At 51.8% G+C, this 16110-nt stretch overlaps 1 protein-coding gene across 1 annotated transcript in view; it reads right to left on the minus strand.

Annotated features, from left to right (window-relative positions):
- Positions 1-11471, minus strand: part of MAP3K14 (mitogen-activated protein kinase kinase kinase 14) — a 39622-nt gene extending 28151 nt beyond the window's left edge. Inside the window, exon 1 of the mRNA XM_037491611.2 lies at positions 11398-11471. The gene's annotated coding sequence lies outside the window, so the exon portion shown is untranslated. The remainder of the gene's footprint in view (positions 1-11397) is intronic.
- Positions 11472-16110: the final 4639 nt, after the last annotated feature.

Raw genomic sequence — 16110 nt, forward strand, 5'->3', positions numbered from 1 at the left:
AGGCTCTGAGTTTGAATCATAGTCTTCAACGCTCTGGTGGGTGACCATGGAGACTTGGAGGTGTGCCACCCACAAAACAAGGACTCTCAAACATCCACCCCAGGATTTTGCAGGACAATTAAAGGCAAGAAAGAATGTTTAAATGCCCATGACACTGCCTGGCAAGGGGGAAGGGGAGTGCTCTGTTAGCAGAACTTCCAGAGTGATGGAAACCATTCCAAGCTGCTAAGGTGCACAGTCCTTCCTATGACTGCAAGTGCCAGTCTTTTGAAAGTCCTCTCCTTTGCAGAGCTGAACTGCACCTGCCATAGCTGCTAGCCAGCAGCCCTGACAGCAGAAGGAAGATTGGGAACAAGGTGAGGGGCAAGGAAAAAAAAATCCCAAGAGCAGAGGGGCAGAGTGGGGAGCAAGAAAAGGATGACCCAGGAGGGAGGGTGTCCTTTGAAGGATATTCTGCACATGCCATCTAGCTCCTCTCCGCTGCCAGCTCTGAGTAGATGCGGAATGACCTGTGGTGCCTGGTGAAGTTGAAAGGAATTGCCCTGTGGCCATCTCTGGGTTGCTTTGCATAGTGACACATAGTTACATGCTGGCTGTCCATGGAATAAAAGTAATAATGGCAGCTATTACTGTTTATTTATTAGGCACTATAGGCATTCCTTCTTTTTAACATTCCTTAAAATTAATTTTTTTATTGCAGTAACATTGTCTTAGAACATTGTATGAGTTTTAGGTGTACACAGTTGAGAATTTAAATGTGTGATTTATTTTTAAAGATTTATTTATTTATGCATATAAATAAATAAGCTGGGGTACAGGCCAGAGGTGCTGGGGGCGGAGGTGAGGGGATTCACCAGAGACAGAGCAGGGAGCAGAACAGGCAGACTGACTGAAATACACTGCTGAGGGGAGCAGTGGGCGAGGCAGGAGAGGTCTGCCTCACCATGTGGGTTGCTCCCTGGCTGGCCGGGGATCGAACTCGTGCTGCAGAGGCTGCGGATTGCTTCATAGTGCGGTGCTTAACCCCTTGCGCCACCAGGGAGGCCCTAAATGTGTGGTGTTTTATCTGTTATGCAATGGACCTCATCCTAAGCCATGCGAGCCTGGCGAGCCTCGAACCTTCACAGGGATATGGCTAAATTTTGACCAATGTGCAAACTGTTCAGCTTCATATGGGGGTTCAGAAAAATTACTGTGGTGTCTTATAGATGAACTGTAGGGAGGGCTACAACCTGCAAAGTTGATGCTAGAGAAAGACCCCGCAGATGTATACAAGTCCTCACAATAACAGCGAACAAGGCGCTAGTATTTCCTTTACACGGAGGAAGAAACAAGACTCAGCAGGTCAAGTAATTTCCCAAGGTCACACTGCAAGGGAGTGGCGAGGCAGGATTTGCAGATGGGACTCTTTTATGTCAAAGCCCATACTCTTGACCATCACACTATATCCACTTTCAAATGATCTAAGGTTTAAAAATTGGGACCCAAAGTCAGAAGCTGCACAAGCCAAAGATTTGTTAGTGAGAAGCCCAAGGGCTGACCCAGGAGGAAGCACCTCAGTTAGGAATTATGAACACAATCAGTCTATATTCTGGAAGAAGCAACTGTGAAATGGTACCCGGGAGCTGAGACTCTAAGAGGGATGTATGCCAGATCTGTTTTCCGTAGCCCACCTGTGCTCAGCAGAGCTGGTCTCATGCCAGGGACTGACTCTACCACAAGTTAAAACTCGTCATTCATTTTACAAAGCCTGGCCCCAGGCTCGTTGGGCCTATTTCACTTTTTTTTTTTTTTTTTTAGTTTTTAAAGATTTGTTTTTATTTATTTATGCATACAGGAACTGGGGGGTAGGCCAGAGGTGCGGGGATAGAGTGGTGAGAGGATTCACCAGAGATAGAGTGGGGAACAGAGCAGACAGACTGAAATTGCTGAGGGGAGCAGCAGGCGAGACAGGAGAGGTCTGCTGCGCCATGTGGGTAGCTCCCTGGCTGGGGATCGAACGCATACCACAGTGGCTGGTGATAGCTTGATAGTGCTGAGACTTTAACTGCTGGGCCACCAGGGAGGCCCTTTTCGTTCTTATATAGTAAAATCTTAAACATCAGCTGCTATCTTCACAAATATGGTCAGTACTATGTCTCCAGGCTCCTGATACTTAGGGCTGTATTAGCTTTAAAAGTGCTATAATGGGGCCTACCCAGTGGCACAGCAGGTTGAGCACCATGCTGTGAAGTTGTCCACAGCCTCTGCAGTGCGGGTTTGATTCCCAGCTGGCCAGGGAGCAACCCACATGGCACGGCAGACCTCTCCTGCCTCGCCGGCTGCTACCCTCAGCAGTGTCTTTGGTCCGCCTGCCTGTTCTGCTTCCCACTCTGTCTCTGGTGAATCCTCTCACCCTCCTGCACCTTTGACTGTACCCCAGTTCTTATATAAATAAATAAATCTTTAAAAAAAAACCCACAAAACTACAAAAAAAACTTTAAAAGTGCTATAATGGCATTTTTACAAAAATATTTATGCATACAAGAACTGGGGTACAGTTCTTGGGAGGTGAGAGGATTCACCAGAGACAGAGTGGGGAACAGAACAGGCAGATTGAACAAAATACAATTCTGAGGGGAGCAGCGGGCGAGTCAGGAGAGGTCTGCGGCACCATGTGGGCAGCTCCCTGGCCGGCCGGGGATTGCACTCATGCTGCAGAGGCTGCAGTTAGCTTCATAAGTGACGTCTTAACCCCTGCGCCACCAGGGATGCCCCTATAATAGCATTTTCAATATGACCTTTGGATCTCGTACATGAAAGGAGCAAACAAAAGAGATGCTACCTATTATTGACCCCCAGAGACCAGCATGGGGTCTCTATGCAGGAGAACAAGGGAGGGATGCAGTATTGATGAAAAAGTCCAACCTGGTGCATGCTTCATTTTATCCAGCGAGCAGTCAAGAATTTTTAATGTATGTTATGTAAAAAATGTCAAGTGTCACTGAAACCTGTAGGTTGGGATACTTTGAGTAACTGAATATTCTGATTAAGTGGGAGTGGCAATGTATACAGCTCAATAATAACCCATTTCCAGAGATTACAGTGCCAGAAACTGCCCTTGACACTAAACTCATGTCAAACACAACCAGCTTTCTTTGATGAGTCAAAGTGCACTTCTGGATCTTGCCAAGCCTTGAAGTCATCATTACAAGCAATGTTTGCTTACAAAATCCAGTTCTCCTTATTTAACCTTTTGGACTGGATTCTGAGCAAGGAGTAGGTCCCCAGGTGATGGGTGAATCGCTGAAATACAACCACATCCCTTCTCTCACTGCGAGGGACTTGGGTTTCCACAAGGAGGCACCTGCGTCAAGCAAGGTCTACCTGTATTCAGACGCTGCTTCCCTGTGAGGGAGGAGGCTTGAAGTTCATTGCATTCACTGGTGACTGGCTCTGAAATTGAGGAACTAGTTTGAGGAACTTCAGAATAAACAAGAAACCCAAACAACCTGGCTTTCCACAGAAGGCTTCCAATGTGTGGGGGTAGGTGAACGGAAGCACGTGGTACCTTCCCCTCCATGGCAGTGGAGGCCTGACTGTGGCCTCCTTTCAGTGCTGCCCTACACACCCTTGACTGACTGGCCCGAGCGACCAGCTTGAAGACATGAGCAGTGGGGGAGGAGGGGCATTTATTTTACAGGCCACACTCTGGAGCTCCCCAGCAGAGTGGCCGTGTGACAGGTATATGTGGAGGACCTCAGCCCTATTCCTCACTAAGAGCGGGAAGCCATGCCACAGCCAGTGGCTCCGTCATCCTCTCTCAGGCCAGTAGGGCCTGGAAAGAGGAGTGAGGAGTCCAGTCAAAACTTTCACTCAACAACCACTCAGGCAGTGGCTGCCAGCTCCAGTGCTGGTGAGAATGGATGCCACCATGACCAGGACAGACCAGGTCCTCTCTGGTGAAGCTTTCGCCCGCGCAGTCCTTCCTGGAATGTGGAGAAGCACTGTCAGGGTCAGGCCTCGGGCCACCCGCCTGATTCTGCCTCAGAGCAGCTCCAAGCCCGAGGGATGTGCAGCCGCTGACCTCTCTATCCAGGCTGCAAGGCCAGGATCGGTTGAGCACGTCTTTAGCAGCCGGCTACGCATCCTCTGCTTCTGCTCTCTACTATATTTGCTCACATTTCCACTGACAGTACCCACACCCCGAAAAAACACTTCTTTCCTCTTGAGTGCAGAAGTTTCCACATTGTTCCCAAGTGGCACAAAGTTCCCAACTAAGTACAATGCTGAGGGTGTTGCCCCCGAGACCCCAGCAGCAAGGCGGGTAAGGCTCCTCCCCTCCAGCAGCTCTGTCAGCGATGGTGCAGGGTCAAGCTGGAAAAACAGGGCTCCTGGGTCGGGGTTCTTCTTGGCCCTCTCCAGCTCCCACAGTCGTGCCTCACCACGCAGCACCTGCCACGCGTCTGCTTCTAGGCCCATCTGGCCCTGCCACGGTGAGCTCCTCCAGGCCAGTCCCTTGGCTGTGCCTATTTCTATGTCCCAGCACCTAGCGGCACCTAACACATCTGGTGGGCCTGGCAAGCGCCACTGAGTGAAAGAATGACTGACACAGTCCTGAGGAATTCAGGAGCCCTGCGGGCACCCAGAGCCTGGCTGGCTGGGATGAGTGTCCAGACTGCCCAGTCACCGGGGAGTGGCTGGGACCAGCCAGCTCCCTGCACGAGGGGTCACAGCACGGTGGCTGTCTTCTGACTGGACTTCAGCAAGAAGGGGACATGCAAGCTGGCTACTGAGCCACCCTGTCAGCCCCTTTCTTAAATGCTGACCTAGAGACCCAATTCTTTCTAATTTTTCTGAAGGTGCCTTTCTGAACTGGGCTGAGATCTGCCTCAGAATACACCTAGGCTGAGATCTGCCTGCACTTGCTAGGTGGGAGGGGGCACACACCTTCTCACATCCGTCCTAGGCTCTTCCTGGCTGTCAAGGTGCAGCATCCTCCCCTTCCGCCCCACTAACTTCCTGAGCCAAAGGAGTCCATTTCCAATCTTCATTGGCAACAGCATCACATTGGAGCAAAGTTCCCCCCATTCCTTCTAATCCTTCCAGCAATCTCTGGTCTCAGGCAGTACAAGGAAGGGCCGTGCTAGCAGAAGGTGGCGGTGGGTCTCGGATACAGCAGCTCTTTACCTGTGCAGGGGCCACTGTCCAGCAATGACTGTGCCCACAAGGAAGAGCCTCTGCACTGAGAGGCGCTGACGGATCCAGCTGGGAGGACGCTGTCTACACTGGCTCTCTGGCTACCCGTGTGCCACGGGCACCACGCCTCCCCTTCACAGGAAAAAGAAGCAAAAAGTGTCCTGGTGGCCCGTGGGTCGGTACCCTCACAGTCAATCGTGAGTCGTCACTGAACGCCCACTCTGGGTGAGATAATGCTTGGTGAGGTAGGAAAGTGCCCTAAAGGTACAGGTGACCTTCGAGACTCCCAGGTAAGCCTGCCCAAACTGTCTTATCAACCTTGATCTCCTTTGGGTTACATGAACCTCGTAGTACAAGACAGTGTCAGCTAGTTTTCCGTATTCTTTCTCTCGGCCCCAGAGCAGCTGCTGGGCTAGCTTCACCCTTCCACAGGAAGGCTGAGGGTGCCGGGGTTGGGGTGTAAATTGAAGAGGGTGCCGGGGTTGGGGTGTGAATTGAAAAACACAGTACCTGTTCCAGGAGCAGTTTCTTTGTTCTGAGGCAGCACAGCTCAGTGAAAAGAGTCTGGACCTTACTTTAGCCATGTGGCCTCGGACAATTCGCTCGGCTTTTCTGAAGCCCATTTTCTCTTTTTTAAAATAAGGGGTATGCGCAAATGGCAGTGAATATTTCCAGTCTATAACTCTAGGGGTTCGTTCTCAACAGAATGGTGAAGGTCTGAGGTCCCTGCGCCGTGCCTGCCGGAAGCGACTGCAGTCTGGGCTGGATTAACGGGGTGTGGGCAGGCGCTGGGTAACTAGTCACTAGTCGCTGGTATTACGAGGTAGTACCAGTTCTCCCCCTGCAGCTTCAAAAGGGTGAAGCCCACCTTGCGGGCGATCCTGAACAATGCTTCCGCGTCCCTGGCCCACAGCCCTGGTTGAGAGCGGGGTCTGAACAAACTTGCCTTGACGGACACCTGCTCACGGCTTCAGTGGTGACAGGGTCAGCAGAAGCCGTAGCAACCAGGCCGGCAGGACCGGCCCTCGGCCGCTTTGTTTTAAGCCCCAACACTGGCCCTCGAAGGGTGGGTGATGGGAGGTGGTGGCAGGCTCGGATTCCAGAGTTTTCGGAAATCTGGGTTTAATGTAGCCTTCCCATCCCTGGAGTCTTCACAGCCTCCAACTCAGGTGGTGAGAGGGAAGGCGGCGAGAAAAGCTTCCCCATAAGGTCGTGCACACCAAAGTACAGCCTGGAGCTCTCTGCTCTTTGCCAAGGGATTTCCCAGCTCCGCGGGTCAGAGCTCCCCTCTGCTTCTTTGCTGACTGTCACTGGAAACGGGCCATTTTCCACCTCAAGGCGGCTGGACTCTGGAGCCCGGGACACTGCTGATCTGGGCGCTGTGCCTGTTCATACGAGACCCTCCTCACCCGGGGCTCCATCTCTTGTCAGCTTCTCATCCGCTTCCTCAGCCCTGCCTCCCAAGGCCTTGGGCCGAAATGAAACGAGAGAGGCCTTGGCAGAAGGCTTCTCCATAAGGTCTCAAGATTTCCTCTGCGACTGAGCTGGGGAATAAATGTCCTGTCACCTACACCCCTGCATGGTGACTCACCTTCCAGAGAAAGTGCCCTGCTCACCTAAGCAAAGCTGCCTGGAAAATGACTAAGGCACCTATCAAATGCAGTCTGTGGGGCCAAGTGGTTACTGAGCCGGGTCCAGACGCACTGCTCTCACCTCCAGCCTAAAGTCAAGTGTGGAGCTGCCACTCCGGGCCTGCTGGTTTCATTTTCATCTGAACATGAGGCTTGACATCCGGTGATCTATTTTTTCTAAAAACTAGGTTCACTTTAGAAATGACTCTTTGGCCATTAGGACAGCTTCCCCAAGAGAAAACAGAATGTTATTTAAAGGGAACGTCAGCCTGGTGGGAGCCTGTATTATTGTTTTGTATGAAGAAGGGGAAAACAAGAATTTAAAATCTAATATGAAACTGCTTTTTTTTCTTGTGTGATTTAAAGGGAAACCTGCGCGTTCCTGACTGCCGCTGGGCCCCCCCGCCGTGGCCTTGTGCTGGCGAGGGGCTGACAGAGACATATGCAGAAGAGGGAGGGCACGTGGTAGAGAGAAGCTCACCCCACAGAACCAGACTTCCCCTCCTAGGCCCCCCAAAAGAACAAGTCCTTGTTGACCTACATGCTACACAGTATTTTCCTTTTTTTTCACCATCAGGGTTAAGGATGGGACCCAGCTGACTCATGGGAGGCAAGAGGGAGCCTAGAAGGGCCTGGCTCAGAGTCCAGGAGGGCCAAGGGTGCCCATAGCTTAGGGTTGCCAACTCTGACCCTCTGGGCGAAGCCTGGGCCTTTTAGGCTCACGAGTGTGGGGAGAGCAGTATTTAGTGTAAGAGAAGGCAAATGTGCCGCTTCAAACCTCCAGACAGTAGGAAATGCCCTTACTGGGCGGCCCACTAAGACAATGACTCTGCCCTAGCAGGCAGTCTGGCCCTTCCTAACAGCATCTTACAGAAGACAGGTCTGGTCAGCGTGGTCACTGGCAATATAGCACAACTGCTGTCACCAGCACCGGCATCAGCATGGACAACCCGATGACGACATTTGCAGCCACATCTGCTCTGTGGCTTATTCTGTGCCAGGCAGAGCTCAGCCCTTTACCTGCAGTCTCTCACTTTCTACTCAAAAGAACCCCATGAAATTTCTGATCCCATTTACACATCACAAGGTAGACAGTGGCAGACGTGGACCTGATCCAGGGCTGTCTGCCTTGGCAATCAAAGCCCCTCCATGGCCTTGCTCTACTGTGTTGGGCAAGTCACTCGCCCAGTCTGCCTTAATTTCTGCATCTTCTGTATGATGGGGATGAGCAGACTGACCAGAGGCTTGCATCCAGAGGCTATGCAAGTCAAGTCATCTTTCAACTCTTTAGGAAGAATTATGAGTAATCAATACCAATCATTCATTGTTCATAACACTTATTCGAATGAATTAATAATTAACATGAATAGATAAAGCAGCTACCCTGGTTTAGTTACACTCAAAATCGACATGTTTTGGAAAAAAAGACCCAACTTATCCTTTCATGAGTAGGTTAGAACAAGCCGTGGGCTGGATGTCAAGGAACGTGGGTTTAGATTCTGGGCATAACACTGATTCCCCGAGTAATCTCGTCCACTTTATTTCTCCTTAACAGTTTTACTTTCCTGATCTTTTCCTGTCTTTAATGAATATTGTGAGAAAATACAAAAGAAACCATAATAAGGCTATAAAGTGCCATCACTCAATGCAATTTCAAGGGATCGCTCAGGAGGATGGGGTTAAAGGAGGCAAAACAGCAAGAAGGAAAGAGGATCTTTTAAACTAGATGCAAAGCAGGGCTCACAGGCCACTCTGGTAAAAGGACTTTACTCTGCATTGTTACTCAGGGTCTAGACAAACTCAGAACTAAAGACCTCCACAGCCAACATGCTTCAAAGAATCACTCACCCCAACTGAAATGTTCTACCACACAATCTGCCCCATGTTTGGCCTTCTATTTCAAATCTGGTTTCAACATTTCAGTCAGCAACACCAAGGACACGCAAAGTCTTTGCACGTGCCTCATACATGCTCGCCCGGCCCCTGGAAGGTGCTCCCCCCACTCCTTTCCCTTCCTGGGGCCCTCAGTGTGCACAGCCCAGAGGGCTGGCTTATCCCTCCCGCGGCTCAAATCCACTGACATGGAATTTTCCCCCTTCCCGCCAATTTCACCCTGGTATCATCAAAAGTGCCCCCAGGGCTCAGATATTTCCAGTTTAACTGAAATACTAAAATGGGGCAAACAGGAAGCATCAGACACAACTGCGGTAGTGACTTATTAATCACGAAAGCAGAATTTTAGTTGCATTTTAACCTTTTGCCAGGAAAAAAAAAAAAAAGTGCAGCCTTGCGATGATGGAAGCCCTTGGTGGCGGCATGCTGCTCTATGTGGTGAACTCACTTATACTTTTGATTTAGGACTGAATTAGGTTTTCAGAATTCTCAACTAGCCTCCCAGAAAGAACTCCGGTCAAGCCCACCAATGTGAATCTGTCAGATTTTCATGGAGGCGAGGCGCGCAGGCCTGTTGGGCCTGTCCACTGAGACAGGAAAAAAAATAGGAAATGAAAAATGACTCCACAGGTCAAAGTGGCAGGACACTTTCAAGAGGGTGCCAAATCAGAGAAAACAACCCTGGATGAAGCTTTTACCTTGTTCACATCTCTACAGATCTCTCATCACACCCCGGCCAGGGACAAACGGTTATCATGGACCAAAAAAATCACAACAGTTGCCTAGAGCTGGACAGCCAATCAGGGCAAGGCTACCTCTCACCATTAAATGATTTACAAACACTCCAAGCAGATCACAAAGGAGTCAGTGTTCAGCAGGAGAACTAAAATGAGGAACCAAACCTCCATCTGTTGAGGCGAAACAGCCAACCAGACATTTTTTTGTTTAATAGACGAAGGCTCAGTTGGCAGGGTCTCTGTCTGCGGTGCCGCTCCCACAAACCCTAACAGACAATACCAGGGGCAAAAAAACCCCTTCAGAACGGCTCCTTGTAACCTGAAAATAGTCAGAAGATGATCTAAAGGATAACAGACTGCTCACAGCGGTCTGATTTCACAAGAGTGCTGGAACACACACCTGGCTACTTACTGCTAACATTCAAGTCCAAGATTATTCCTTTTATTTTGAAATCTTTGAGAAGTTCACCACATCCTTCAAAATAAATGAGGATGCCCTGAAGGTGTCTGAAGAGCTCTGAGGTCTGATATCACTGCACCAAAGGAACTGATTTTGACATGACTTTCAGAAGCATCCTGGGTACATCCAAACACATCCTAAGCGAGACAAACACTTGTCCTCTTTCATTAGGAGTGCAAATGCCACACCAAATACTTTCCCCTCCTTCCAGCATCTAAGTCGCAGAGTGTGGTCCAGAGTAAGACGCATGAAGAAAATTCCCCACCCTGAATCCTAGCATGAAGACTCCCCACCAACCCCCACGCCGCAGGTGCTTCAGCTATAAAACTGGAAAGTACGATCTATCTTACCACACCGACATGTGAAGGAAAAAGGTTACAGGTATGAAGATACCAAGTAAAAAACACATCACTAATGTTAAGATACTATCTCCCTCTAATCTTTCAGAAAGACTGTTTGCAGTCAAGGGGTTTTCAACATTTTTCCTGGAATAAACTTGAGGCTGTTATTCTGTACTAAGCCCTCCCTTTCACCATTTCACCATTTAATTTCACTTGCTTTTAAAGTCTTTCACCGAGTCACTGATGTTCATGGTCTCCATTAAACACAAATAATCTCGTCTCTAGATCACAGATTTCTGTACCTTTCCTCCCTTCCCCACACATTCCCCAGCCCACCCTTTAGGACTGAGAGCAACATTTAAACCTCAATTAGGAAAGAAAACTTTTCCTGCAGTTACCCATCGCCAAGGAGGCTCCTGGGCAGGTGGGACTCTGTCCTGTCCAAGCGTTCTTTCTGCTCGGTGCCCGGTGGCTGCGGGATGCCGGAGCCACCATGGGCTTCCAAGGTGGGAGGCATATCTAAGCCGGCAGATATTGTCCTGAGTGGAGGGACAGAATGACAGGGGAATGACAGGGGACAGAATGGCAGGGGAAGCAGGAGGATGCTGTGAATGGCCAGCTCTGCCCGCTGGGTGTCGAGGGCAGGCTCCTTCTCTCCATGTCGGGGAGCGTGACCCCAAAACTTCCCAGGGAAGGCTAAAAGGTTCCCCTGTCAGGACAGATGGGAGGGCGAAGGGACGGGGCGCGCTTGTGCAGAGGCACCTTGCGCCCCGGGCGCGCCCGCCTCCTGGGGGCACTCGGGGAGCGGGGGAGGCGGGGCAGGCCGGGCGGAGGAGCGGCTGAGCGCAGCGGAATGGGGTACTGGGGAAGGGGAAGCAGGAGCCCTTGCGCGCGCTCCGGGCGCGCGTGTGGCCTGCAGGGGTGCGGGGCGAAAACAGCACGCGACGGCGGCCCCGGCCGCGCACGCGGGGGCGTCCCCGCCGCCAGCCCCCCGGGCCCGGGCCCGCGCGCGAGCGGGTCCGACCAGCCCCGCCGCCGACCCCCGCCATTCCCGGGCGCCCGCCAGGCCGCAGCCCCACGCCGGGCTGAGGGGCGATCCCGCCTCGCCGCCCCCTCAGCGACCTGTTCCGGGCCCCGGGGTGCGCCCCGTCACCTACCGGCCGAGCGCCGATCTCCCCAAGAAGCGAGTGCGGCGCTCCCCTCGCCCTCGATCTCCCGCTGCCGGTGGCCGACCGCGGCTCTCGGGACTCACGGTCGCCCCGCCTCGGCCTCGGCCCCGCCCCGCCCCCGGGCCCGCCCCACCCCGCCCCGCCCCGCCCCGCCCCGCCCCGGGCCCGCCCCTCGCCGGCCGCCCGCCGCCCCCGGGGCCACGCCTCCCCCCGCGGCTGCAACTTTGTCTCGCTTCGCGCCTCCGTGCCTTGGCCGCCCCTCGACCCTGGGCCCCGCCCCCTCCGGGCTGACCAATGAGGCGGCGCGCCGCGGCGTCCCGCCTCCAGCCGCGATTGGCTAACGAGGCCCGGTTTCCAGAAATGGGCACTATTTCCGGGCAATGTTTATAGAGAAGAGATTGCTGGGCGGACTCCGTGACCGAAGGCGGAGGCGGCACGGGCGCTGATGTAACCGCACATGCGCACTGGGCTTCTGGCCGTCTTTTTACGGGTTGCGTGCTTGTTGGGGTTACGGGAAGGAAGGGCGAGTGTGCGCATGCGTGGGCCCTTAGCCTCGGACCTCGGTTACCTTGGCGACGGCAGGGCGCTCTCCCTCCTGGGTCTGCGTCTGCTTCCTCCCCACTCCAGGCCTTTGCTGCGGAGACAGGCGCGGGGATGAGCGGGGAGACGAGGAGAGCAGTTAGAAACCCTCTTATAACCCCTTGCCGAGTGCCCAGCGCGGCAGAGTCCCCGAGGACGAGTAAGGCAGCTTCTAGTGCCTGCCCTCCAGAAACTTGGGGAGCCAAGGGGCTACGGGGATCTAGCCTGAGTGTTGAAATCAAGGTCTGATGAGAGGTTGCTCATGGCTGCAGCCCCCGAGAAGCAAGGTGGTGTGAGAGCCGCGCAAACATCTCCTTGCTGGGTTTACAGGTTGCAGAGCCAGAAAGAAGACAGCTTTCCCTGTGCGACAGAGCACCCTGGGTCTCCGCGTGCACCATGGTGTCAGCAGTGCTTGTTTTTGAAGGGGTGTTCAGGGGAGGGATGGATATGTTTTCTAATTTTGCTTATTTGTATTTTGCTTATTTGTGTTTCCACAGTGAGCTTAAATTTTATTTGTAATCAAGGGAAAAAAACCCAAACATCTTTTAAAGTTTGCAAGATAAAAGATATGCCCCTTTTGGGGGACCCCACCACCATCTGGCAGGTGTGGTAACTTGTGCTAGTGGAGGGGGTCGGCAAGCCTCCTCCAAGGTTGCCTTGAACAAAGGCCCGGCCTCCTTCTGCTCAGAACAACTTTTCAGAGGGTGCTTGGTAGCCCAAATCCTATTTCTGGAAAATTACACCCTACAGACATCTCTATTTTGGAGGCATAGGGAACTCCATTTACTAGGGGTGAGGGGGAGTTGTCTCCAACTCAACACTCAAGGGCCTCACTCACTCACTTAGGTTGTAGATCTGTTTTGTTTGGCTGACCCAATGGTTTTATAAATTTGAATCTGAATACCCTACAGCAGAGCTGGCAGGTCTTCACAGCCCCCTGTTGTCTTATACCTGACAGTTTAACCTTATGTCATCTGTCTGGCCCCTGAAGCATTTGACATTATGGCCCCTGCCCTGATAAAGCCTGAGCTTTGGAACTGGACAAGGATTGGCACATAAACTGGTGCTGCCACTGGCTGGCATGGGAGATAGTGGGCAAAAGAGAAGTACCCCCTAAAGCTCCTTCCACCCCAGGGCTTTTCGTTCAGTGACTCATGCAGAGGCGGGGCTTGGCTAGCTGTTGGGTTACAGGTCAGTATCAGTAAGCTTGAATACACTTCTTGCTTCTCCTACCACCTGTTTGCCTCTGGGCACACCACTTCTCAGGAAAGATGTGGGCACAAGCCCAGAGTCTGCAGGCGCTCCCTGGCTTGTCTTCGCCTTCTGCCTCTTTCACCATTTCCTTCTTCAGCACACCCAGTGCCCACATAATTTACCCAGCTTCTCTTGACATTACCCTGGTCCTGGTTCTCAGGACCTGGCTCTCTCTACAAGATGATATCTTTAAGTCTATCCACTAACACTATTGTGTATTCATGGGAGAGAGTTACCTGTGTTGACCCAAAGCTGTGACTCTCCCGGAAGAATTTCACACTAGGTTGCAGGGGAGGAACAAACCACTTAAGATTAGTGAGGAAGGTATAGGGGCCTAGACGTTTTTAGCTAATTTTCTCACACTTTTCCAGCCCTACAGTGTGTGGGGTGAGGTGTGAACACAATGCCCTCTCTGTGAGCACAGTGGGGTCTGAGCCTTGAAATGCTTCACCTTCCGGAGGAGGGCTTCAGGGCAAAATTACTTCCTCTTGGCCCAGCCAGCTAAGTCACAGCAACCTGGGAAGGCTTTTAGCCCTGAGTCACTTGTGCAGCCACACTTCTGCTTTAAATAAAATAAGTCGACATTTACAGTGTGACTCACAACTAGAGCACCCAAGCATTTCCATATCCCAGGTTCTCAGCTCCCAAGCATTTCTATATCCCACCTTAACGGTTCAAGTGTGGACATCAAAGAGTAGGTCTGTGCTTTTCCAAAGAGATTTTGAGAGCTTACAGAAAATAAACTAGACACCTGTGTGTTTTGTGTGTATAACCTCACTGACCATCCCAGAATTTCTCAACAGAGCCATGGGCAATTGGGTTGGATAATTCTTTGTTGTGGTGGGGAGGGGGCTGTCATATGCATTGAGAACCCTTGCAGTGTAATCCCACAGAATAGGAATGATTATTATTATCCCATTACACAGATGAGCCAACTGAGGGGTGGCTCAGAGAGAAGTCATTTAGCCAAGGGCACTTTGTTCTAAGAGAAGACCTGGGATTCAAACCAGGTATGACCCCAGAGCCCCTGCCCTCCTGCATGCAGCACTCTGCAAAAACATTTTGGGTGTCAGTTCTGCAGAAGAGTGATGAAGAACGGGTGAATTTTGTGCAGCAGTGAGAGGATGCTATTTTTGGATCATTTTCCTTTCCTATTTGCTTTGAATGAAAGGAAATGGTATTCTGGTTTTTATTGCTTTAGTCAGCACAGTTCATGGCATCCAACTTTGTCTAGTGAATCATCTGTTGTCTGTGGATCTCAACCCCCAAATTCCTTTGTGACCCTGAAGTTACACTTGAGAACTCAGATGTGAGGCTGAGATAGAGATGACTGGTGACTGGCTGGTGGACATTCCTGGAAGAGAGCCAACTTTACTTTCTCCGTGGGTCCTGTCAGAAGCTGCAGCTCTAGTACAGTCACCGGCCCCCAGCTAGGACTTGCTTCTCACTGCCACTCAGCCCAGAGGCTTTTGGAGGGGCGGTGGAGATAGGAGAGGGAGTGTGATGCAGGCAGTTGTGTGATAGAGCTAGCGCCCTTCTCTGCGATCATTGACCTCATGCTGGGCATGATGGGAGTATTGACACCAAGGAAACTGACACGCAATGTAAGTCAGAGCTGCCCACTGTCAAGCTTGTTAAATAACTATCAGCACACCATTTCAGGCTGGTTCTAAACTCTGCTTCCCCCACCAATACTGAGCCCCTTGAGGAGACAGGAGGGGCATGGCACAGCACAGAGTTATTAGGGAAGAGGAGGAAGAGGAGATGTCTTGGTGTGGGTCCAGAAAATAGGTGCCGATCTCTACAGAGGATGGAGCTCTCTGGTGGGCAGGGGGTCTTTGTGCAAAATGGCCTTACCAAGGGCAGGTTCTGGACACAGGTCCTTTTTGAGACTCCCGGTGACTTTGGAACCAACTTGGGGAACACTGCATTGAGACTTGACTCAAATTCTTCTCACTTCCTGATTGGTTATCCCCTCCTAACTCACTCCTGCCTGCAGTCTCCCCTCATTCCATCCTCTAGTGGGTTTAAGCTGCCAAAGAGATCACTTAGGTCATCTGTTCTACTCTCAACATCCCAGCCTCTCCTGCTTTTCAGTTCCACCCCTTTAGCTTCTTCCTCTCAGCTTCCAAACATGATCAAGTCTCCCCAACCTAAGACCAGACATATTAACAACAATAACCACAACAAAACACAAGACCTCCCTGTGCTGGCTTTCCCCCCACACGGTTGGCTCAACCATCTTTGCCCTTTCCACTCCCAGACTTCTCGACACTCCCGGTGTCTGCTTCATCTCCTGTATATCCCCTGACACTGCCCACCACCCTTTCTCTCCAGGGACAGCTATTAGTTGCCTCCTACTCAGATGACCTCACTTGGGCTCATCTGTGATGCTCTGAGCACCTGCAGTGTCAGGCCCTGGGGAGGCAGCATGGAACCTCAGAGAAGTCCCTGCCCTTAGGGAGCTTCCAATCCAGGGAATGGGCAGACCTTGAACAAGCACTGACAGCTGAGGACCTCCTCCGGGGATGAAAGTGACGAGAGGGGAGTGTTCTGTATCAGACAGGGCCCCACCGGGGAAGCAGAACTCGCTCTGAGTCTTTAAGCATGGAATTGAAGGCAAGGAACCAGTTCCAGAGAGGATGGAAGAGCTGAGAAGCCCAGCAGGAGATGGCGAGGTAGCCAAGAATGACCATAGGGAAAGCAGAGTAAGCAGTGGGCGGAGCCAGGGTCACTGGGGAAAAATCCGGCCTGCAGAGCAAACATAACCACTTTCACCGGCACCACTGAGGCCCGAGAGGAATGGGGATTCTCCTTCCACCTTCCACCTTCCACCCACTAGTCTCCTGCCAGCACCTCTCCACCTAG

This window comes from Talpa occidentalis, unplaced genomic scaffold, assembly GCF_014898055.3.
Source record: "Talpa occidentalis isolate TD23 unplaced genomic scaffold, MPIMG_talOcc4v2.1 talOcc4.7, whole genome shotgun sequence".
NCBI classification, from domain to species: Eukaryota; Metazoa; Chordata; class Mammalia; order Eulipotyphla; family Talpidae; genus Talpa; species Talpa occidentalis.